The 27,209-nt window shown below is 38.9% G+C and overlaps 1 protein-coding gene across 5 annotated transcripts in view; it reads right to left on the bottom strand.

Moving 5' to 3' along the window:
• Bnc2 (basonuclin 2) overlaps positions 1-27,209 on the bottom strand; it is a 407,225-nt gene that overhangs the window by 253,889 nt on the left and 126,127 nt on the right. The gene's annotated exons all lie outside the window — the stretch shown is intronic.

Below are 27,209 nucleotides of genomic sequence, written 5' to 3'. Positions count from 1 at the left end.
GCTAAGGCCAACCAAAGCCTGAGCATTATGAACTTGTATCTCTACTACATGAGGCAACCTAAACAACGGATAAAGTCCTACCTTCATAAAGCACACATGGGATAGACAGAGGAGAAGAGGTTAACAGAATTGCTTCTTGATAGAGGTATATTAATTCGATCAGTTGCTTGCTTCTGAGTTACTATAAAAAGGTTCATAAAGTACCCAAAAGCCACGTAAGGTTTTTAGAATTATGCTGCTCAGTGACTGATTCCCAGTGAAGTCAGCTTCTACACAATTGGCACATTGAGTGTTTAACTGATAACGGTAAAGCCGAGTATATATTATATATAATCTCATGCAGGTAATAAGACCCTGGCACCATAGTTGATGAACACATGCTGACCGAATACAGTGTATGGACTGGATACTGTAACACCTGACAAAAGAAGACAAGAGTAGCAGCAGCACAGCTCTCCCATCATCCTGTGCCAGACATTACAGGCCTCCTTTCTAAGTCCCATACCATGAGGGTTAGTCAAGGCTCAGAGAGGTTCTATAACTTTCCCAGTCAACCCAAGAGATCACTACAAATGCAGATACAGTCAGCTGGTAGGTATGGGTTCTCCCTGTACTCACAGAAGAGAAATTGTATTTCTAATAAAGTACTATATAAAATCTCAATGTAAATTTACCAGGTGAGAAAACTTGAAATCCATGTCTTATAAAGAGATCACAAAATTATGTCAATTACTTTCACAGACAATTTATTCAATGTAGTACTTTTTATGTAATTTTACCAGTTAATATAGATTCATTTTCTGTTCTTACCTTTATTCATAAATGCACATAGAGGACTGGAGAGTTTTAATCTTTTCAAACTGAAGAAGAATCTGTATATATTCAGACACAATTAAGCAAAGAATATGATCTAGTTTTTCAGTCTTTTTCTATACTAAAATTATTTTATTATTATGGATTATTACACAAAGTCTGTATACCTTGAAATTAAACATGCAAAAAGTTGTACATGAAAAAACAGCTATTTTTTACAATGGTATTTACACTACTGCTTAAAGATTAGCTTCGTCTATAAATTCTACATAGTGATACTTCTCACCTAAAATGAAATCTTCAATCCCCAGACAAAAGAGTGTTCTGTCGGGTCTCATGACCTGAGGTACAGGGGCATGAAGGTACTGTTTTCTTGTAACCAAGCACTCCATGCACCAAGGCAGAGGTCTAAAAGACGGGATTCTATAGCTCTCTTTCCCTGTACAACAATTCTGGTTTTTATCAGTTCCTTCTATCAGACCCTTAAAAACTTTGCTTGAAAGGGTCAGGGTGAGAGAGGTTAAGCAACAAGGAGGCCTCTATGGGGATGCATGGATCTCCCAGAACAGATTTTGCTGGTGGACTGGGGGGGTAGATAGAGATGGGAACGGGAGGGATCAGGTGAGGGAGGTCAGGAGAGAGTACCAGCAGGGACAACTGGAATTGGGGTGATGAGAAAATCTAGTGCAGTGGAAATTTCCTGGAACCTATGAGAGTGACCCTATCGAGGACTCCTAGTAATGGAGGATTTGGACCCTGAACCAGCCAGGCCATCTTTTGTAACCAGGCAAGGCTTCCAGTGGTGGGAATGAGACATCAACCCAGCCACAAAATGTTGGATCTACAACCTGTCCTGCCTGCAAGATGTGCTGCAGCAATGGTGGCTAGGAACTTGTGGGAGTGGCCAGCCAACGACTGGTCTAACTTGATGCCCACAAGACACCAGGAGAGGGAGGAAGAAGTCAATACCCAACACCGCCCGGATGGTCAGCAACCAGAAACTGGATGCCCAGAGACCTAGGGTAGAACCAAACACGACTGGAAAAAAAAAGTCAATGAAGTGATTCCTAATGATTCCGCTACACTCATAGATCAGTTCTTAGCCCAAACGTCATCTGAGAGGCTTCCTCTGACAGCTCACACACAGACCCTCAGTCAAACATTAGGCAGGGGAACCCCTCAGAAGAAAGGGAGGAAGGATTGTGGGATCAAGGACACCAGGAGAACATAGTCCACAGAAGTAACCAAGCAGGGCTCATAGGGGCTCAACCAAAAACCACAGAGCCCGCATGGGTCTGCCCTTGGTCCTCTGCATGTATGTTATAGTTGCTTAGCTTGGCATTTTTGTGGAACTCCTAACAGTGGGAGTGGGATGTCTCTGACTCTTTTGCCTGCTCTTGAGACCCTTTTCCTCATACTGGGTTGCCTCGTCCAGTCCAGTCTGGATGTAAGGGTTTCTGCCTATCTTATCGCATCTTGTTACGCCATGTTTGGCTCTTTTCTGAAGGGAAATGGACGAGCAGTGGATCTGGGGGAGAGGAGAGCGGGGCTGGGAGGAGTGGAAGGAGGGGAAACTGCAGTTGTGATGTACTGTATGAGAGAAGAATAAAGAAAAAGAAATATTAAAAAAAAGGTAAAAAGAAAGGGTCAGGGTGATTTCTACAACTGACTTGTTCCTGTTTTTTAAAATATCTAGCACAGATAAATAATGCTTAACTCAAGCAAGTGATTAAGACTGAAGATACAAAGATAAATAGACCTGAAAAGGAAGTAAAGAAAAAAGAAAGCAAAGGCTCTGAGGCCAGTCTTGCTGGGTATAGATTTTAGACTTTTTTTTTTTTGTCTATAAAATGATAACAAAAATATCTTCCCTCGGTACTTTTTAAAGTCTATATGGTAAGATAATGCAAGTAGCATGTCATGATCCAAAAGGTGAAAATATAAGATAGCAATCCTTGCCCTGTAGTGCTCACTAACAGGCCAAAGTAGACACTATACCAAGTATTTATTTTAGGTATCAAGATGAGGTGTTCAAACTTTGCGTAGCTAAAGAAACCAGTTTTTAGGAAAAATAATAACACCAGTCAGAGAACATCTATGACACAGTAATATAAATCAATTTTTAAAGCTGACACAAAAACCAGGGGTAAAATCAGTTAAAAGAAGCACAAATTTTGCTCACCAATCACAGCATGGCTGCAAGGCTGTACATAAAATAAAATATAACCCACAAACACATGCATGTTGCTTGCTGCTATTTTAATTTCACATAAATATAAACAGTATTAGCTTTTATATGATCTCAATCCCATGATTACAAAGAATTTTTATAAAACAAAGGAGAGGCTGGAGTCTTGTTAAAAATCATTTTAAGCTCTACTATCGAGCGGTAAGGAGTACACGGCAAGAAGCTTAATTCAAAGCAGACAGTTAAGACCAATGACGCAAAGATAAACAAGGCCCAACTGAGCATCACAGAGAGAGTGAGCTTAAGGTCTACGTGGCAAAGCAGTTACACAAGGATAAAAACTTGGACCAATACAAAAGGTAGGAGGGCAGAAAAGGCTGCTTCCGAGTGGTCTGTTATCTCCCTTCCCACAGGTAAATGAAGAAATGTAAATGTTTTCCTAAAACTTATGCCCTTCCTCCACTGTTTCTGAACAGCCAAGCTTCCCTAGGGACCAAAGCCACCAGACAGCTCCCCAGGACTGCAGAGCATGAAGGACCCATGACAGACTGCAACAGCCTTTTAACCTTCCTCAAGGCCAGAATCCTTTCTCTGTTACAGAACCAAAGACAACTCAGTGTAGAGGACTTGTCTGACATGCCAATGACCCTGATTCAATCTCAAGCACTGAATGAATGAATGAATGAATGAATGAATGAATGAATGAATGAATTTACTTTAAGAAAATGTGGAGTGGGAAGCTGCAATCCCAGGACTCAGAAGGCAGAGGATTTTGTGTTGAGACCTGTCTGGGCAGTAGTGTAAGACCCTGTTTCAAAATCATAGGCACAGACAGACTGGAAGCAAAGGAAGGTCAGTGTTGAAGTGACTTAGGCAAGGTCACAAGGCTCAAGAATGACATGACAGCAGGAGCATCTGAACAATCAACTATCCTAGGAGGTTCTCAACAGGAAATGCTAATGACTGACAAAGGGGACAGAAACATGCTCAAAGGACAAATGTTGATTTTTTTTTTTTAATGAAATTTGACTTGGGAAAAAAACATCCTGACTTGGCTGAAATGTTCTTATTAGAAAGAATTAATATTGGAGTAATTTCACTTTTCTTGGAAAATAAAAGCCAACTTTTAATAAATCAAGTTGAAAAGTATTGAACAGAACTACAACATCCTTTTCATAATTTTAAAAAATTGCTCCCATGATCAGAATAATCAACTATATTTCCAGATAATCTAAATATACATGATAGGTTATTTGGCACTTTGATTTTTACTACCTAGGAAAAAACAACTTTGAAACTGATCATATGAAATAAAATAAAACAGAAAAAAAAGCAAATATCAGTATAGCATTTTTTTTTAAAGAGCCTAAGAACCCAACACTTTTTAAAAAATCACATTTTAAAATTCCCAACTAGAGACAAGAATCATCCAAACCCCACTATCACCTGAGGAAGCACACAAGAGTAGCAGGAAATAATTCTGTGGACATTGCCAAGAGTGTAGGGAAAACATTTATGAATATGTCTTAAATTTGACACATCAAGTCCACATATAAATCTTGATTTTGTTGTAAAGTTGATTGCTTGGTGGTTTAAGACTTCCCATAAACAATGTCAATATATCTGTTTAAAAAGAACCAACCATCATACAAACACCACTAATCAGATTAAACTCGGGAGGTCTATCTTGACAAAATCATTTTATAGAAATGCACAAATCATGCACTTAAAATTCTATATAAATAGAGCACACTGGCTTACTCATGATTCATTCTTCTGTATAATATCACGTTAAATTTCTGTTATGTGCCTTTTTCAAGTAGAAGGTCACCAGAGGAAAATCCTCTTAGTTTACCAGTTTACAAGTTTCTCCTGGTAGGTAGTAAAGTGCACAGATGCACAGGCGCATACATACACGTTTCCCTACAGATACTTATAAACGCAGTTCTAAGGATGGGAACACAACAACTCACAGGAGCAGGGAGACAAAGTGTTAACATTTGAAAACCTAGAGACACAGGCAGTTCAAAACCCAAACTCATATTATTGTGCTCTCTTTTCTTAAGATCATACAGACTTGTGTGCACAATGAATCAACTAGAAACATGCAGGCTTTACAAAGGTACAGTGTAAGAGAAACTGTCCCATCAGCGTACATTTTAATCTGTCATAAACTGACCTGAATCAGATCATGAAGCAGCCGAGTGTTAGCTGCAATACACACAATTACAAAGGAAGTCAAATCATATGGGTCTTTTGTAACTAAAACAATAAATGAGGCTGAGATATCCCTTGAGATGGGCACAGGAGGTCAGTGTGCAAAATCTGAGGCCACTGTGAGGCCTGACGTACCCTCAACCCAAGGTTCTACTCCTGTTTTCACAGCTTTGCTCCTTCCTGAGACTCCAGCCCTGAGAACTTCCATGTTTAAACTGCCCAATGTCCAGAATTTCTTGTTTGAAATCACAATGGAAACCTCTGGCCTCTGGCCGCAACTGAATTAGAATGGCTGAGGATAGCCCTTCTAAATGGGGGGGGGGGGGGGGAGGAGAGAGAGAGAGAGAGAGAGAGAGAGAGAGAGAGAGAGAGAGAGAGAGAGAGAGAGAGAAAGAGAGAGAGAGAGAATAAGCACGAGCAGGAGAACATACTTAAATTTGTTTTGTTTCAAACTCAGACCTTTTGCATTCCACAACTGTATCCCTCTGACTAACATAAATAACCGCTGTTATAGAGAAAGCGTTCAGGGGAGGGGAAGAGCCAGGGAGAAGGAATGAGGGAGTAGTAATGGTAACATACAGTACCATGAGCTGCAGAAGCCTCCCAGCCTCCTAGTCAGCGGTGCAAGGTTAACAGATCAGTCCCGCTGGCCTTCAGGCAGACAGCAAAACAGCCTGGGGAAAGGGGGACAGGGACCGCCGCCAGGAGGGGGCCCTGGCTTGGGCAGTTTACACAAGAAGGCAGCTCAGCTCCTTTCTGGCTCATTCCTCCTCTCTATCTCCCAGCCTCTGTGTGTGTGTGTGTGTGTGTGTGTGTGTGTGTGTGTCTTGTCATATTTTCTTCAGCTGTTAATTGTCCGGACTGCAAGACTTTAAACAGCCACAGTTTAAGAAAAAGTGAAACCCTCCTAAGTGACCATCACAGCAAATCAGCTTCATGCTGATGGGTAAAATTTTCCAAGGGAAGTGTTCTTCTGATAGTTCCTGAGTCTCCAAGCCACCCCCACCCTCACCCCACTTCTGCCACACACACTCCCCTGGAGGGCTAAATGTACTGTGGCAATAAAACATTCATGCGACTTGGAATTTTAACACAATGCCATTTCCCTAGTTTAACCTGAAAGGAATGCACTAGTCACAACAGACTACATCATCCTGCCATTAAACCCTGCCAAGGAACCGCTTTTTGGCCACGCTGCGCCAGCTTTGACGGGAAAGGAGTACACAGACCCACACACCAAGCACAGAGGGGCCACCTCTGCTTCCTCAGCCTTATCCAGAAACACCCTGCCCTTGAACATGACCCCTGACCTCTTGCATTGTGACTGGCTTGGGAGGCATGTGTCACCCTGGAACGTCTGTACAGCCACACACTGAGCAGGCCATTTGTGGCTCCCTTGCAACAAGTCCTTGGGCAGACGCCAGCATCCTCTCTTATTACTGCTACCATTCAAGGTCCTATGGCTTCACAGAAGGATGCTTTCTCCTGGGTTAGATAATGCTGTGAGTTGCTAGGGGCTTTCTTTCCTTTGTTTGTTTTATACTTTTTAAAAAATAAACTTCACTTTGCATTCATAATTGGGTTATGATTACTGACGTGACCATTTGCTTTGGGGACTACTTATCAAAGGTGCCAGTTCTTTCACATTTAAGTGACATTTAATTTAGACTTACAAAATACAAAACAGAAATAATTCTGATGTCTCTTGATAATTTTAGAGAAAAATTCAAAGGTGAAGAATTCTAAAACAGGCAGTTAACTGTTTCATGTAGCTAAAGTATTATCACAACACAAGCCAGAAACTATACCAGATTTAAAACTGAATTTCCAGATTTGTTACTAGTGCAGAGAGTACTTCCAAGCAATGTAAACAAAAAGCTAAGACACAAGACAAGACATGCCTGCACCTAATGAGAAATTTAAGTCCTAAGCAGCGGGCTGGCAGTGTGGCACAGTGGCAGAGAGCTCCTCCAACATTGCCAGTGCTCACCCAGCATTAGCAAGGTTCAAACATCAGCAGGGGGCAAGATGTGTAAATCAGTAAAAATAAAATCATATTCAAAGTTTACAAATGTATCTAAGTGCTCATTTCAGTACTGAGGATAAAATTCAGGGCCTCAGGCATCCTAGGTAAGTGCTTCAACAGCGAGCCACATCCCCACAGGTTAAACTTGTTCTAGCAACAATTTTTAAAATCAATATAGGTTAACAAGTCACAGCAATGATACCAGAGACTATGAACTTGCACATGCAAAACATCATTTTCCCCTAACATTCTTTTTGTTAGCCTTCTCTTAATTCTCCCCACTGAAGTATGGCTTTCAGAACAGGTTTCTTGCGATCTGTGGAGTGACCCTCCCTTTGACCACGCATATGGTTTCCTTGAGTAACATTTTCACCTTCAAACTTGTTCTGTTAATTTGTCGTCTTTCTCCTTTCTCTTGTAGTGAGGGCAAGTCTGAAAGGTCGAAGTCCTCCTCTTTCTGACCCAGCACTGCAGCCAGCTGAGCTGAGATCTGCCCTGCAGAAGGCAGGTGCCCCACTGTTCGTCTCCTGCAGTGAAGCCATGCCCCTTTGCCTACACAAATGCAGAACATTTTACTCCTTTGAGAGAATACCCTCCCATACAAAATGATGATCTCAAAGCAAGTTAAGAGGCACATAGGAGACCAAGGCAAACAGTCCTCTTTAGTGTAATTTTTGTCTCCTTAGTAGCTGGAATTAGCCTTAAGCCCTAGTTAAAAGACCCTTTTCTTCTCCTTTCCTTTACACAGACATTATCAAGCTTCAAAAAGTCATTGTAATCCCTTCACCTTAGCTAGGCCACACCAAGTTCACAGAGGAGGACAAAAATGAACTTCTTTTAAAAAGAAGAACTCATATTTGGATGGAGGGAAATCAATCGATCACAAAGCAAATGTTATCAAAACTTATGTAAAGAATTCCCACTTCAAAATAGAAATACTGAGTCAAACTACCAGTTCAGACTTTATAAAATACAGCAATAAAGACATTTTCTTCAAGGCATTTGATTTATTAGCAATAAATTCACATTCTGCTTGTGATGTCATCAATCTGAAGCCTACTAAAACTACAGAGTCATATGAAGCCATGAGGGTAAAACTACAAAAGACACTAAGTCCCAGTAAGCATACTGTTCTGCTCCCATCAAACTCATCAACACAGTGATCCCAAAGACCAGCATCTAAAATGTCTCCATTTCTCTATTACAGGGATTTGTATGTGCCCTCCAATCCCCTGAGCAAAGGTCAGAGGACAGCTTGTAAGAGCCAGTTCTCTCTCACTGCCCTGTGTCCCCTGGGGACTCAACTCCAGTCACTAGGCTTGGTGGCAAGTCTTTACCTGCTGGGCCATCTTCCTGGCCCAGGGACCAATATCTAAAGAGACAAACCCAAATCTGTGAATCTGTCCATGAGACACTTGTCACCCTCTCCATCATCAGCCACTCATAACTTCTGAAACACTCTGGAATTTGGGATACATCAGTCAACAAAGGGGTAAGCAATCTTATTTCCAATCAAACTTCTGACCAATTTTATCATCTGTTTACTGTGTTACATATCAGAAAATCAGAGAATGCTATAAATATCAAAACGAAACTTATTTTGCATGAATATGTACTGATGACAAATGCAAGTGTGATCAAAATAACAGAACCTGAAGAAAAGAAGTCACACCAAAATTTCACTCAGCCATCAGGAAGGATAGCTCAGTGGATACAGTTTTTGCCACACAAACAGCAGTCCCTGACTTTGGTTTCCCAGCAGGCACATACAAAGCTGTACCGTGTGCCTATAAACCTAGCACTGGGAAGGCAAAGAAAAGAGAACCCCTGTAGCTTGCTCCCCAGTCAGTCAAGCAGAAATCACAAGCTATGAGTTCAAGAGAGAGGAGAGCCTGAGGTTGACATCAGACATAGACCTCTGGCTTCTGTGCACACAGGCACATGCATCTGCACACACAGGTGCTGCTGTACACACACACACACACACACACACACACACACACACACACACTCACTCACTCACTAGAATGTACAAAGTTTAAAAATATCAGGAAATTTTGCTAAATTATTTAAGTGAGGACGTGAGAAATGATTAAAAAAAAACTTGGTAACCATTGGCAACTCCCATTTTCCTGGAAATAGAAAACTTTACCACATTAAACAACATTTAAAGACTTGAGCTCAAAGCTTCTATGATAACTTTTGAATTCTAGTAACCAAAATAAATGAGGTTTTTCTCACCAGCTTCTACTACAAAGAGCACATAGTATTTTATAAACAAACACATAATTTCTTTTCTTTAAGACTTCATTTCAAGCCAACAGACTGGTTAAATCACACACACACACACACACACACACACACACACACACACGCGCGCGCGCGCGCGCGCGCGGTCGTGCTCCTCTGTGCTGTTGCAGGCTCTACTACTGAATGTAAGAAAGCCTCAGAGGTAGTAAAGGAAAGGAGAGGTGTGGACAAAAGAGAAGAAACTGTAAAGAGGTGCTGCTGGACACAACAAGTCAGAAAGAAAGGCAGACAGGAAACCTCAGCAAAAGAGAGAGCAAGAAAGCAGGAGAGTGGGGAGGGGAGGGGTGGAAGAATCAGGTGAGAGGCTGAAATAAAAAGGGATGGCTGTGGGAGACAGGAGGGACTGAAGCCCCCGACACTACAGCAGAATGGGCAGCTGGCCGAAGATGCTAATTCAGCGCTTTAACAAATCAATGCCACTTGAAAAGTACAATGAGAGCCCTCACTGGGTGGATGTCAGGGGACTGAGAAAATGCATTCTCAAGTATTTCACATTAAGAGGGAATAATGTGTTAATTTATAACTCTTCACCCTATACACTCGGATTATCTATCTGTGTCAGCGATTTGACTTCTTAAATTTATCAAAAACACACGCAAAGGGAGGCAGATTCTGCTTCCCCCACCGGGAAACAGGAGGTTCAGGAAAGCCGGTTCTGGGTACACCACTCTTCCTCCCCTGCTTTGGCTGCAGTCTTGGTGAGGACTGCAGGGAGGAGTGGGCTCCTGAAGGAAGATCAAGGGAGGAGGGGAGGGAACCCGTGGTCCAGTTCCTAAAGCCACCAGAGAAAAGGCTCTCTTGGCCTGTGGTTGATTGCATTAGGTGCCATCCGTCAAAAGTGACACGGGAGAGAGGAAGGACTTGAATCAGCAGCCTGGGCTGCCATCATCAGAATTTACTTTACGGAAACTTACTTACGTCTCTCAGCACACCCAGAGGAAGGGAAGGGGCTGACAAAAGAGACTGTAATTAAACAGTGCTCTTCAATGCCACCAGAATCCCATAGATGGAGCTTATCAAAATGGGACGTGAAGGGAGCACCAAGCATATCCTATTTGGTTAGTTTTGAAACAGGGAGGAGAGAACTTACCTGGAGGAGCCTTTTATTTCTTAAGGAAAAATTACTCTATGGAGCACTGAATTCCTGAGATGCTTTCCTATACTACAAATATATACATATATTTGTATATAGCAGTATGTTTGTAGACAGCAGTAATTCCTGCTGTCTAAATCTGTGTTATCTGACTTACCTTTCCAAGGTATAATAAGCATTATCAGTATGCAAAGGCAAGACTGTTTACAATTTTACAATAAATGGAAACAGGTACATTTCAAGAAAGTGTTTTAAGATCCTATCTTGAAAGATATGAAGGGAAAAGTGTTTCTACATATTTTCACAAAGTGACCAGGTTCTAACTGCTTTGACTTTGAAGATTTCTTACACTACACCCAGCAGCATGTGAAGCTATAGGGTATTTTTATTTGCTATTGTACAACTGCAACAGAAACAGACTTTCTTTTATTTTGAGGACATTCATATGTAAATGAATGCTGATGAATGGAAATGAGATGCTGCGCATGATGGACAACCTTCAGCATTTAGTTGAAAAAAAGGGAAATTATCTCACTCTCAGAAGCTGGACTCTTTTTCCCTTCTACAACTGGGCACAGAAATGAAATGAAAGACAAGGATGGACCTTCCACCAACTGCTATTGGCGAAATACCATCTCCTGATGTCAGAAAACAAACATCTTTTCAGTTTCGCATCTCTCCTATGACAGTATCACACAGCTAGACACTAAAATAATGAGCAAAAATATCCAAAATAATATAGTTATTTGATAAATTTTTATTTACTTCAAAGGAGATAAGTAATGAGAAATTTCCTGATTCAAGACCACAGCGTGTACTGTTTTCTTTTTCATAAAAATCTTAGGAGAGAAATGCTACTATTCTTGACAGTACATATGTAGTGAGGAAGTATCAGATACATGTGTGCTTTTCTGGAACCACTGTATCCATGGAGTAAGATTAGTCCAATCCCCAGTTTGGGTTGTTGTTTGTGTGTGTGTGTGTGTGTGTGTGTGTGTGTGTGTGTGTGTGTGTGTGTGTGTGTTTTGCATCAATTACCATTCCTGTCTGTCCATCCAAGCTACTACCACATATCTATCTAGTCTTATCATTATGGTGCCATTAATCCCCTGCTCCTCCTCTTCCCCTCCCCCACGGCAGGCACTCACCTAAGGGGTTAAAAGGCTTCCCTACATTTGTGACTTGTCAGTGACACATAACACCCAGGTCCTTCATGCAATCAACTTTTACTTGACATGCCTTTGCTCATCACAGGACCCACATTACTACTGGGAAAATGAAGAAAAACCTAAATTAACACTTGACATTCAATATGGTCAAGTCCTTAATTGGCTGGGCTTCCTGAGAAAGCAATTTTCTATTCCCCAAACTGTGCGCGTGTCATGTGTGGAGTGCAGCTCTTGGCCATCACTGCTGTCCCTCGCTCCCTCTAATGAGAGCAGATGAATTAGTGCTACGTGACACGATTTGAGCAGAGCGTCCTCCTCTTCCCCTCCCCCCATCTTTCTCTCATACCAGTGACAGCTGTGTGGCAAGAGGAAGAAAGAGAAATGCAGGAGCAAAAAAAAAAAAAAATCCTGTAAAAGATGATCATTTTTTAAAAAATGAACCTTAAATGTCTTGTTGAATCTGAAACTAACAGGGTCATTTAATTGTGGAGGTGGGGAATGGACTGTTACAAAGATCAGGGGAATTATCTGGATATGGTTGATTTGGGTTGTATTAAGCATGTTTTTTTTTTTTTTTTCCATTCCAGGCTAGTTGCAGTATTAGATTGCACTGGTCTAATTAAAATGGAATTTACATCCACTTAAAATGTTTTTTAAAGGTCTGGAGAATGGGTCAATGAGGGAAAAAAAAATGAAGTAATTATTCATGTAAGCACGCATACATATAGAAAACTTCCTTCAACATAAACTCTATCACTACATCTTGTTTTCAAATATTATCCAGTGTCAGAATTCAGTGCTGGACATTCTATTTGAAATAGTTTGGTTTCATGCCTTTTACTGTTGAATGACTGCAACAAAAATTTATTTGCTCACAGATTTTGTTCCATTATTTTGGAGAGGGAATATTCTCCACTCGTGGTATGCATGTCTAGCTCCACAAGAAACAGGTAAACAGAAGCAGGAGAGGAGGGCAGCGCAGAATCTGTTCTCGTCCAAGATTCAGAAGGGTCAGTTAAGGGGTTTCCCTGAGTGTCCACTTCCTCATTTTGACACCACGGTAACTTTAAATGCCTAAATGGCTTACTCAATGTGATGAGAACAAACGGAACCAGGGAATGGAAGACTACTGGGCTAATCAAACATTTGAGAAAGTAATTAGTCTCCAATGAATGCATATGTGAAAATAATGAATGGGTGTCACGGGTACCTCAGCGCTTTAGATCTTTACCCACCTATTTTAGATGAGAGCCAAGGTAGAGATGGTATCTGCGGACCACAAAATCAGTTAAAGCATTCAAACCAAAGCTACTTCAAGTGTAGTCCCCTCCTTAAGCAGAGCGATCATGGAGCTGTTCTTTTACAATTCTGGTTATAATTTAAGTAGCATTTTAGTCAGCAAATTGTTCAATTTAACGACATGAAAAGATGGACGGTACTTACTTAGGTACTATGTGTAAAATTAAAATCTAATACCAAAAAATATAATTTCTCCATTTGGTATATGTGAGGAATAATATCAAAAATAACACTTCTTAACTCCCCCCATCCCCCATTACGAAAGACAAAGCCTGGAAGACACTGCACACTAGAAGGCAAACTAAAAAGGGAAAAGCCTGAATTGTAAAACTCGCTGGAACATCAGAATTTCCAGACAAAAGGAAAACTCTAATAGATGAGAATAATTTAAAAATATTTTCACAAAAGCAAAACAGTACACTAGAAACATGCTCTGCATAAATCATCCGTCCTGTGGGCAAAGTACTGGTGTTTTAATGTCATTAAGATCCCTTCAAAAATGCACCCGAGACAGTTTGTAAATGGGCATTCTATCAGGTGTCTAAAAGAACTAAACAGATAGTTTAGTATTCTGGGAATGCCACACAGTCTAATACATCCACCCAACTGCTACAGTAGCATTATCATCGCTCAACATCGAATGGCAGTGCATTCTGCCAATAGCTTTAGGGTGACCTTTGCAATGCTGACTAGTCCGTCAAGTTCCATCTCTGAGACACAAGGCACAGACAGGAACAGTTTATTAACTTGGGTAGGAAATGAAAACCAGGAGGTTCCAAAAGGGAGTGTACTCTTACCACACAGAAAATAGGGACCTCCTTTCCCTGAGAAGAGAAGGGTACACTAGGAGATAAGGCTGAGTAGTCCCATGGGCGTCCTCTTATCATTAGCCTTTTATACATCAACCCCACATTAACAACTTTACATGTTCTTTTGCACCCCAGCTACCTTTTGCAAAATCCCAACAGGGGTGGAGTGGGGGGTGGTGGGCAGTGGTATTTCAAAGAAATGAATTCTAGGATCAAGAGCTGAAGCAAAAAGCTGTTGGTATTGTCTTGGAACTTTAAACAATTATGACCTGTGCTACTTTGTTCATGGGTAGTGACCAACTACTATTAAAAGGATCTGACTACAGAATTCAAAAGGGCAGCAACAATGGGTCAAAAGCAAAAAGGACTCTGTAAGGAACTTTCAAGTTTCAAGTGTCACCCGGAGATAATCAGCCACGAAAAGACACGGTTTGATTCAAAAAAGTAACCTGTGACTATGGCAAAGTGACATGCTTAAACTTGATATTCTCTTAGGGATGAGCAGGCTTTGAAGCTCATAATAAACCTGAAATGGTTCTGTGGAATGTTAAGTCTTAATGTAGAAGGTTGGTGCCACTGTCATGCCTACACAAAAGAAGAATGTCAACTTGGAAATAGCTGCATGAGCAGCTCCAGGGTACTTAGAACAGAAAGGTTACCCTTTTATGGAGAATTCTACTCTGAACTCGAAGAGGAAGCTGCTGTGTATATTCCACCTGGTTGACACAGCGAAAACAACACTACACCTTTCTCCAAAAATATAAACACGGCAGAGAGAGAAAGGATAGCTTTAAAAAGCGTGACACAGAATGACAAACTATCTATCCACCATACACCATACATGTGATTTTATAAAACCCTGTAGCAGCGAAAGGGCTTTGTTACTCTATGTTCCAATTGCTCCGCCCTGTGCTGTTCTCCCCTTGTATCCAAGTTCTTCCCTCCCCTTGCATTAAAGATATTTAATCTAATTCCCAGTTGAAAGGTTTCCAAAAGTGCTAGTCACAGCTGTGTTGATGTTGAACTTCATGAGCACAGCATCCCACCCTCTCTCCAACACACTGGCAGATGCTTACTGCAAGCTGCATCTACTCTTGACTTGAGATACTTGACTTACTAGAAGACTAGTGAGTGTTAATATCTGGTCTTTGCTCCAATCCATGTCTTTCCTGCAGTATGGGAAGCAAGTCAAGAGCATACTGTGTTTCCTACAGAGAAGGTTTGCTTCTGGTAGGTTTTTGACTCTTGTCCATAGACAGTAATCAACAAGACCCAGGGTAGAACCCTAGGCACACCTAGGTCCCATTTGCAGATCATCTTAACAAGATGCTCTTGTTTCTTGTTCCCACGAAAATCAATAACAGGATGACCTTCAATTTGAAACCCAAACCAATTAATTACCTGTTCTGTTGAAAATGTTGATATTTGATTTGCCTGGAGAATTTCAATTATGAGTAGATTATTTCTTTTAAAGCGCCCCTTCAAAAACTATAGACTGACATTGAAAACCTCATCTTATACAATATAAATGATGTTTTCTTGAAGCAGGGATAGAATATTGGCCTTGCACAAATTAGTAAGGGGAAGTTTTCCCCTTGTGGTCCATCTCTTCCTCGTGACATCACAATCAATTGAACTGGTAAATTATAGCAATCCCACAAAGATTCAGGGCCAAGAATCTACTGCTCAAAGGTGAGATGAAAAGCTCTTACAGTGGATTCAGCTTCTCATCTCTACCAGTTACTGACACAAATCATGGGATTGTTGTTGTAATCCAGACATTTTCTTTTTCTAACTCTAAATTTCTTATATCCCTACTTAAATCCCTATTTAAATAACTATACCATTCTTATTCTGTCCATGAATTTGATTGTCCTCTGAATACGGATCATAAGGAAAAGGCTATACATCAAAATAACTAAAAGCAGAAATATATTTACTAAACTTACTTGTTTTAATTGCAGGGAAAAACTCAACTCAATTCATCTCAGTGGGGAATTCCCATGATGAATGATCACGTGCAATGAAACTATTATCTTCATCCATTAAAATATTATCTAAAACAGAGGTTTCTATCTGGCAGCCAGTGGCTGAATATAGCCTGCAGATGAGTTTTGTTTGGACCACACAGTTTTTAAAATATTTTAATATGTTGCCAAGATTTCAAATCAGGAGATTTCATATAAAAATTGTACTTCTGGCTTCTCATTAAAGAAAAAATTGGGAGATCTGGCAACCAGGGGTCCTGCATTCTCAACAATTCTCTGGACCCCAGAACTACCACCTCAGTGGTTAGGAGATGAGCTTTCTAGTCTACCACAGACCCACCAGACCCACTCTACAAGCATAATTTTCATTATCTTAGGTAACTGTTGATCTTTGAACTTTTGTAACTATTCCAGAAAAGTTTGTAGAATTGTTGCAAAAAAGGCAAGTTCTAAAAACAGATATTTAAATATATGTGTGTGTACATACTTATATATTTCATAAATTTATATCGTGAATGAAAATGGATAGCAAATTTTACTTCCAAATACAGTTATTCCAGTTAAATGTAACTATGAAGCAAAGGAAACTCAATTTCATAATTTAAAACAAAAATCTAAGTAAACAGTTTCAAATTGATGACCTAGTCTTACACAGTGATGCATCAGACCTTTACATGGGTTTCCAATCAACTCCATTCTTCCTTGCAGCCCAGAAAGGATGCTCATAGACCGCTACTCCGCTCTACATGAATTTTGATCCTTCACATGTTAACACTTTCATACTTCCTTGCTAGAACTATCATGTACTTAAGTGAAAAACAGACCCTAATAGTGTATATCTTTAAGGTACATTTTAAAAGTCAACATTTAAGATGCATAAATACCATAACAAATACTCATATTTACCGGCCCCACTTGTATGGCAACATCTGACATTTATATTATACAGTCATTACTGAGGGTTCAGATGAACCAAAAAGTCATGACATATTTGTTCAAAAATGACTATTACTTAAAAGCAAATGTCTATGACAAAGTCACCATGCATTTCTTTCCTTTGGTTTTTTTTTTTAAACTGAAAGCAAGTACAAAAAGTTTATTTACAGTTCATAACTTCCAATCAACTACAGCATCTCAGCATCTAAACCTATCAGTGAACTTTACAAATTAAAATTCCCTACTTATCATTTTTTCAATCATAGTAAAAACAGGTTATCTCTAATTAATTACTGTAGTCAAGAAAAACTTGGATCTCCAAACAGACTTTATTGAGTAGACTATTACCAGTCATGTACCAAATTACCAAAATAAGACTTAGATCAACTATATAGGATACTGTTTTATAATCATGCTTCACCGCTGGCCCATATATTTGAAAGATTACTTTTTTTCTTTCTTTCTTTTTTTTTTTTTTTGGATTTTTCGAGACAGGGTTTCTCTGTGTAGCTTTGCGCCTTTCCTGGAACTCACTTGGTAGTCCAGGCTGGCCTCGAACTCATAGAGATCCTCCTGGCTCTGCCTCCCGAGTGCTGGGATTAAAGGCGTGCGCCACCACCGCCCGGCGAAAGATTACTTTTTAAATGAGATGTTTCTTTTCTATGAGAAAGGTTTTTCTTTCAGTTTTCCTTAATGAAAGAAATCCTTGAGCATAGGCTAAATATAATTTACAATCAGACTTTAATCCCCAAATTTTCTTGATTCTGAGTAACTTAAACAGCTTGTAACAGTTCAAAAAAATCATAATGATCATACTGAATTCCTTAACTCCTAGGTGAATAGGAAAATAGAAACTATGTTAAGTCTGGGCACCATGAATGCAGTTTTACCTGATGCCCAAATGGCACTGATGCATTCCTTATGGGAAACATTCTTCCTTAATTTCTATTATGCTTGAGATTTGAGCAATTAGAAACAGACACCTGGAACTCACTTATTAATTTACCTCTTCCCTCCCCTTTTATACTTCTTTCCATATCAAGATGCTTCTTCAAATTGATGCTCTTATATAAAAGGCCTTGAACCAGTGCTCACCATTTTCTTCTTTAAAACATCTCACTACAGTGCAAGACTGACCCTGTTTCATTTTTTAAGTCTATACCTTCACTTTTATAAGTACATATCTTCAATAATTAGTGTTTAACGGTAGAAAATTAAACTAATAATTCTAGAAAAAAAAATTTGTGATTTTCTTTCTATGCCATTCCAAAATACTTTTAAAAAGAAAAGACAATTCTCCCTGTTGATGACCAAAGCCTTTAGCTACCCTTCAGGGTCACATAACACATCATGAGTACACATACAATGTCCCAATCTTTCTGGATTTCTATAATAATATACTGTTTTCAAAGATGAAAAATAAACGTAGAACAATGAATGTTTAATTTTATTTAACCTTTATTTAGAGAGAGAAAAATACTGCTCTCCTTTAACTCCCTTTTCCCCTATTGGTCACTAATTCCTGCAGTACAGGCTCTGGTTAGGGTCACTGGGACGTTCTGCAGATCAGGAGTGCAGGACATGCAGGCACAAGAGCAGCAGGTTATCAGAGTCTTCTGAGGCCAGGAGCCGTTGCTTTATTAAGAAATTGTATAGAGTAGCTATTTACCCAAAGTCAGAGCAGCCAACTTCTCGCTTTCAACAAAAGAGTGTTTTTAATATAATGAACATCCAGGCTTCTCTGGTCATGAAGAACCTGGAATATATTATACATGCGTGAATGTGGCCGGGATGTAGTGTATGGGATGTGCTTCCTATCAACAGATTAACACTTCATTTTCATTATTCTAATCTCACCACAGGCTGTGAACACTCTCTTTTTCTTATTTGAACAACAATGGTGCATGAAAAACCAAGCTGACAGGCAGGCTGGGTTCATTAAATGCACAAGGCCTTTATTCCCATAACACATCTCACCTGTATGAAGCCAGGGTTCTGGTTTCCAGGCTGCTACTGAAACAAGCCCTCCCAGATGTTGGACTTTCGATGCTTCCTATCTCCCTTCTTGCATAACTTATAATAAAAAATCACAAATAAAGCAAAAATGAAAAAGAACCTCTTCCCCATCACGTACTCTTCAGCACCTAACAGTACTGGCAACATATCTTAAAATTCACTCTCTCCCATGATCGCTTGCCAAAGGTATTCAGGGGAACAAGGCAAAGTGGCTGCTAAGGGAAAAGACAAGAAGACATCACTGGTGTGAGTTCATTTCTCAACCCAGTATCTCATCCTTAATTTAATTTTTACTTGGAATTTAAAACTTAAAAACCTGACAAGTGCTTCCAGAAAACTACAGTTCTCTACTTGCTGAAAACGGCAATTCACAACATAAGACACAGTCACACTATTTCTCAATGACACTGAACTCCATTTAAAAATCTAAGCTCACATCTCTGAGGCAAGGCTCTATGTTCATCCCTAACACGGGAAGGGGCAAAAAGCTTTGCACAGGGACACACTGCTATGTAATCTAAGGCGCCATACTCTTCCTGGGGTGGGGATGCTTGTTTGGGGTGATCTGTCCGTATGTGCACTCATATACTCCTTACAGCTAATAATAAACATACCCTCAAATAAATCATTTAAATGTCTTCAACCAGACAGTCCAACAGGCCTACACTGTCTGTGTGTCTACACATCACATTAAATACACAATTGCATGGAGATATAAGATTTGTAACATTTTCTATAGAAAAACAATAAGACTTGTCCCCAAAGTCCAGAGCAGGACTTGGGTTTCAGTTCTATCTGGTACTCTAATCTTTATATATAAAAAAGAAAGGACAAAGTAAAAACAATATTGCACATTGTCCTAGTAACCTAGTTGAGGCTGAATTAGGTTTGACATGAGGTCAAGAATCATCATGCTTGCAAGCATTCTCTCTGAGGGGACACTCTCATGAATATACTCAGTATACAATATCATAGTATCTTACAAAGCAGCAACCCTGATCCACTGCCCTCTGGCACTGGCAGAAGGCACATCTTTGGGCAGTTTTCTTTGCTCATGCCTGATTAAGTGTCCCAAACAACCATCCTAATGACGTAAGTCAATGATAGCTTCCTTGCTTTTAATTGTCATGGAAGGAGAGAAAAAAAAAACATTATTAAAACTCTGCTAATGGAGGTTCTCATTTTAATATTAGTTTTGTTATTATGTTAAGCCAGCTGAAAGTAATTATTTTTGTCAGGTAAAATACTCATTATCCTGAAGTTCTTCTTTTCAAGCCCCCCGTTCAGACACTATGATCATCAAATGTAAATCCTAAAGAACTGTCTAGAGAACCAATAGCCACTGAAAGGCACCTTAATAAAGTTGAAAAATCCATGACAGTCACACACAAGCACAGCAGGTAAATGCTGGAAGCTGTATTTTTCCAATTTACAAAAATGTTTTTAATCTTGTTATTTTTAACAACCTCTATGCCATTTCAAGACAATGAGTTAAATTTATTAAATGCAAAACAGTGATGAATGTGTACAACACATATTTTAAATATCTGTTTCATAATATCATGTTTCTACTGGCTGGGTTATCATTTCAATTGTTCTTTTCCATGTCTTAGCTCTTATTAGCTGCAGTTTACATCGGTCACATCTTCCACTGGTGGCCCTGTTCTTTCTACCTTTTCCTACTTCTAAGAAAATATCCCTGTGTGGTATTAAGTCCAAGTATATAAAATGATAGATCTAAGAATACTCTTAGAAGAAAAGTAAGCGAAGTCTCTTTGTCAAAATCTTTCTCACACAAGTGAAGGATCAGATTGCATATCTATCAGCAGAGTTTCTGAGCAACAAGTCCTAGGTCCCTGTCCTCACCATCCGTATGCGAGGATGGCACCAAATTCCTGAACTTCTGTCAGAATGACAGATTAGCTGCTATTTTCAAGCACAGTTTAATTCCTTCCCATTAAGGAAAAGAGCAGAAAAACTAGGAAGTTATTTTATGAATAAGAGAAATGCAGGGGGAAAAGGGAATAAAGCAGGAATAAATTAAGTCTATGAGAAAGGAAACAGGAAGTAAGAACAAACTAACCTTGTACTTAGGCCATTAAGTAAATGTCTATCAGCCAAACAGGAACAAGATTTATAACTCAACACCCCTCTTTGACACACAAACCCTAAAGACAGTAGCAAAACAACATTACAATTCCAAAGGACTGGGTAAGTAAGATGTCAGATGTGCTCAAGGGAATCAGTGGTTTCAATGAGTAACTTCCTACAGTCCAACATTATTCTTCCTTTACAGAGAGAAATGAGAAACTGATGGGCTTAATTAAAGAAAAACAAAAGGATATTATATTGTTGTTAAAGGATCAATTCTTTTTCTTAATTAGAATGATGATTAATAAGCTGAGAATTTGATTTCTGAACTCGCCAGTTTGAGTAATGCATTGTTTTCCTGTAGTATTCCCATTAAGGGAAGCTCTGAAGACAGACGGAGACAGCGTTCTCTCCTCTCTGTACTCTGTGGCACAAAAAGATGTGTGCTGTGTCCCAACAAGACGACACTGCTCTCTGTCCTCACCCAAGGCGACTCCAGTCATAAATGCTTCACTGGAGGGTTAAATGTACACTGTAAAATTTGTGAGGCTTCCTACAGGGAAGGTACAAATTAAAGAAGAATCAATACTTTTATTTTTTCTTCCTATTCTCTAAACTTGCTTTTCAGCCTGGGGATGGAGAGGCTGTACAGTTCGGGCTCAGAGGGGAAATGTGGGCTGGAGCCACAGCTCCAAGCTCCATCTTAGTGATGTCACTGGCACACAGTCTTTCTTCTTCCCAGGATAATTTTTTTTCACTCTATTTTCTGTGTGTCTTTACTAGTTTATCTTCTACAGGAAACTCCTTCTGCTCCTTATTTTGTTTATACAACAGGATCTCAAGGCTATTGTTCCTACTCTGCCCCTTTCTTTCTTTTGCTTAAGCTTCTTGGAAGCCAAAGTTCCTTGAAAGGGTATTTGAGCTCCTCTGCCTCTGATTCCCAGGTGCTTCAGTGGATGGGAGGCACCTAGCAAAATGTGGACGCCAGCTGCTCTTCTGGAAATAAGAGTGGCATCAGCTTTGGCAGATGTGGGTGACATCAATCATTCCCTCCGACCCCAAACACTCCTCTGGCCAAAGCTTAGAGAACAGTGGTTAGTGATCAGCAAATGTGTATCATGAAAGACTCAAGCGGATCTGCACATGGAGCAGAATTCATGCTTCCACACACATCACACCAGGCTCCAACCTTCCAAGGAAAGAACCCCTGGGACCATTATACTCCATGTTCTTTCAACAACAAACGGTGAATTCTAGAGAAAATGACTTTCACTGGAAAAGGTATCCCACGATTCACTGTTTTCCCTCCAGCCACAAGTTCTCTCACTATACTCTGGGAGGAAAAGAGTTAGCACCTAAAACAATCTAAACACTGTAGTTTACTCAGAAATACGGGATAAAAAGTGAATTCCAATTTCTTCTCCTTATACTTTTTGATATATATTCTAGTCCATATTATCAAGTTAGCTGTACACAAGCATTACCTACATGTGCTTATAAAAAATATGCTCTCAAAGCCTTGAAGAGTGACCACAGCAATGTCCACTATGTCGCCCTTTAAGTAAGTATGTGCACTGTATAAGGCAGGGAAGAAGAAATGTGAGGGTTTCTGTTTTTCACTGAAGTCCATGACGCCATCTCACTATCTGTAACGGACGGGCTGTCCCTTTGGAAGCAGCTCTTTGTGTCACAGCGACCTGGCAAACTTGAATGCTTTCACTATCACTGGAATCCTCGCAATCCTGCCTTGGCTGGGACCCATTCACTTCTGCCCCAACTTCCCAGAGATGCCTTGCTCAGCACCTAATATGTAAAGGAGGAATTGTCATGGCTCTTATCCCTGACACAGGAGTAGGAAGCTATGCTGCAGTGGAAGGCTAACTCTGTCCTGTTGCACTAACCAATTTCTATAAAGCTATGTACACTTGTATCTATCAGTGAATATAAAGATACACTTAGAAATATAAATGCTAAAAATGCCCACTAGTGTAGACATTCATTCCTTTTAGAGATTTAGTTTTCAACTGCTGTTACTTGACTCACCTTAGAAAAAAGGCTTTACAAATGATGTAAGTTACTTGTTTACATATAACAGAAAGTTGAAATAAATAATTTCAAAATTATCCTCAACTATGCCCAAATTCATTTTAAGTGATGCATCTTGGAAATAAGCTTTCAATTTGTGAAGGAGTTAATATGTCTATATACACATCTGAAAATATATTTGTGCATGCTCTGTTACAGTAACACATACATGGAATATCATATGTACATGGCCTCCTACATTCCCATTTCATTACACACTACACAGCTCCTGTTCAGTGAAGCCTGCATGCTAACACAAACCTGGAAGTAAAGGCTGAAACACAGGTACCTGCATCTTTGCTACCATATCCAGTTCAATACTAGTCTAACAATTATCCAAATATTCCTACTTGTATGCTATAGTATTAAAATGGATGTCAATGGTTATATTTCAATATGTACCTATTACTGAAATTTCAAAATAAAGCACATCACCTCAAATTAGAGGAGGGGCTGAAACAGAGCAAGCAGCATGCTAGTTCAACAAGCTAAAACTATCTGTCACCCAATACAAACACTTATGTTAGTAGAAGGGCAATTTTCATCAATTTAATCCTTTTTAAGGAGGACATAATAACCCAAATACACCAACTAGAAGAAGGAAAAGTTAAAAAGGAAGAAATAGAAAATAGAGAGGGTAACCTAGGGATGGGTTCTGCCTGGTAATGAGAGCCATTTTCAAAGACCATTAACTATCAACTGCTTTACTCATGACTCTGATTAAATAAAACTATTCATTCTATGTTAAAAAGGGTGTCTATTTTTTGAGGGAGAAGCTTTAGAACAAAAATATATTGCATGGACTATAAAGAAGAACCAAGCCACAAGATAAAATTTAGACATTTGACTTTGCAAGAAATACTGTATATGAATCTTTAAAATTGTTAGTGACTAAATGTTCAAAATATTTTTGGAGAGTTGGGAAGACAGGAAGAGAAAAAAAATCATCGTTTTCATTTTAAATACAAATCCTATGACTGACACTGTGTTTGTCCTGATGAATTGAAAATAGTAAAAGACTACTAGAAGAAAAATTCTTATAGAGAACGCTTGTAACTGGATTCAGGAATGTTATTATGTATTTCTTATATATTTTTAACTCATTTCTCAGAAAAGTGCTAGGTTTCATATGAGTCAAAAAGTTTACTCTGCCCTATCTCTGGTGAGCAGATGGTCTGGTATTAATGTAAATCACTGATTTAATTTTTAGCTTTCTCGATTTTGTCCCTCACCTATCTAGGAGATGATTTCTCTGGTGATAACTAACACATCATGCTAATGAGAGAATCTAATGCACAATAGAAAAATGTCACTACTAATAATATTTGCATGAAGTTAAATAAAGCAACTGTAAGAGAATGTCAGACAGTTGTTCTTTAATAAGACACAGTTTCACAATGAAATTATGTTGTTAATTTTGTTACATCATTGGGTGAATCCTAAATTACTACATAATGATGCACAGAGTCATTTATAATTCTAACTTAGTATTTCACTCTACTCTGAAAAGAGACCTTACTAAGGGATCTGCATTTTATTTGAAACAGGTTAAGTATACCTCAGCAATAATAAAAGGCATAAACACCTTTGCTAATACATGAAAAAAATGCACTATCACTATTTACCTGCACAGTGTCGTTTCTTAAAAAGATTTCCAATAGATCAAACTATAACCTCTCTTGGGGCAAGTTATAAGAATTTTATTTGCTACTTTCTAAAATACACAAATATGTATAAAACATGTAGAAAAATAGCATTGCAAGGTCTGATTTAAAAAAAAAGAAATCCAAAAACACACTCCTTTCTCCGCTATCACACACCCCCGTCCCCTTTCCTTTTTAACAATACCTTATCAATCTATACTGAGCAAAAGAAGGTTTGGGCTACAGGAGATAAGGAAAAAGTGGAAATGGTTTTTGGATATTATCGATCTGTAACTGATCAAACTGAATCCAGAACTCTCAGTTACAAAAGTCAACAGTTACACCTTTCAAGGTTCTCAAATACCTGTCTACAAGAAAATATTCTTTTTCTAAAAAAAAAAATTATATTTCAGTGTTAGAGAAAATATTGGAAGATAAGGAAATGAAGTCCAGAAGCCATATCTAAAGCTTTAAGGGAAACACATTTAATTCCACCAAGTCTGAGTCTCTGGACCATTAAATCATTTGTTAATATTAGATGGAAGGTAAAATTCACATTTAAGGACATCTAACTTCATTCAGGTGAGATACAAGGTAAAGACTGTTCCAGCTGCCTTCCTAGCTCACCTTTAGAAGATACAGACCTAGATTATTGAACTTCAGTGTTCATCAGACATTCCCAAACATACGTTTCCTACAGCTAAACACCATATGTGGTGAGCTCTCCACAGCTCAGTCTTGACACACCTCACACAGGCTCCACAAGCCAGTCTCATCCAATGCTTAACAAAGTAGTCAATGAAATATTAGTTGTTATCCTGCTATAGAAAACTGTGAAAACTGTATCTAATGGATTTTATTTACTTCATGAGCTAAATTTTTAGTTAGACATTAAAATAATCATCTAAAAAACCTTTTTGTACTAAAAATTAGATATATAGAATTCTGCATACCTGATTAAACTGGAAAAACTTTCATCTCTAGCAAAAGCTGGATTATGTGGGTATTGGAACTATTATCTCTCAAAATTGTTGGCATTAAGAGATAGCATTTCAGGAAGTGTTTTACACAAAACATACACACACACATGTGCATACACACACACACACACACACACACACACACACACACACACACACACACACACACACACACGCTGAACCAGAACTGCTGAAGAACTATACATAAGGGAAACAAACACATTAAATACACACAGCATAGACTTTTATATTTAGACAGAGTTTGAATTTAAACTTACATAATCTTGAAAAAGAAAGAAAAACACATGCACACATGTGAACTCATACCCCTTTTAACATGACTTCCAAAATGCACAGAAGGTAAATATTTATTAACCATGACAGCAAATGGAAGACTATGTATCACTAACTATAACAAAACAACAACAAAAACAATAAAGAACCACAGTAAAATAGTTTGATCACAATATTTTTTAAAATTGTGATTTTCAGCCTTTGGTATAGTATTCTATTTAATAGGCATCATTAAGCATAAATCCCTTCCCTATATATTTATTCTCCTCACAGTCACTGACATTCACTATACACATGCATTCATACAGGTATACACAAAACAGATTTCTGTATCACCCCCCAAACAGCTGCACAGAAAACACCATGATAGGCTGGTTATATAAACTCCTCTATGAGAAATTTAAATTATTTTCATAATTCTGACCTATTTTTCATGTAATTTGCTTTTTTTTTTTTAATCTTAAATGTTTTTCACCACTTAAAGTCTCCTTAGATGCAAATTTACCTGGAAATGGGCTAGTGCCAAAGAAGCAATCTAACACCATCTATGTGGTTCAATAGCCATTTATCAATTGATCACTATCTGTTTTATTAACCCTTTTTTCACTAGAGGGAAGAACCTAAAGCAATCTAACCTTTCAAAGCATGCATACACACTCCACTAACTTAAGGAAAACCCGATGGTGATTTCTAAATTTAAAAGTGGGGCACACTTTATTAGGTTCTAAGGTTAGTGAAAACACAAGAGAGCCACCCAGACAGAGAAGTGCTTCAGAAAAACACCTTGCCAAAGCACTCTGCAAGGACAAGGAGCATCTCTGTTAGACAAGGAAGGAACTTTTCATTCGAAAGAATGGGACTGCACATAAAGAGTTGCTTACTGGGTTTATGTTGATTGCATTTAAATCTCAGCTTACTGTATCAGCAGTTATCAGGGTCCCTCTACAGGATGTCAAAATACACCTTACTCAAATACATTACTCCTATGTAAAACTGGTTGATAAAACAGTTTACCAATTAAATGTTACAAGAGCCCGGCTCTATTCACCGTCTTTGGCAAATGTTATTTCTAAACTTGTGACAGTTTACAGCCTTGCAAATGGTTTTCTTCACTTCATTACCAAACATTTTAAAATCTACCCCAAAGTATTCAATTTCCGGGAACTCTTACATACAAAAGAGGGCTATTAAAAAAGCTGTTGCAGTATTTTTTAAAGGAGTGGGGCAATAACCAATCTTTAAACAACCGCCA

The sequence above is a fragment of the Peromyscus californicus genome, unplaced genomic scaffold (assembly GCF_007827085.1).
Source record: "Peromyscus californicus insignis strain IS unplaced genomic scaffold, ASM782708v3 Scaffold_5__1_contigs__length_169319896, whole genome shotgun sequence".
NCBI lineage: Eukaryota > Metazoa > Chordata > Mammalia > Rodentia > Cricetidae > Peromyscus > Peromyscus californicus.
The sequence above is the reverse complement of the archived record's forward strand: the minus strand, read 5'-3'. Positions and strand labels throughout refer to the sequence as shown.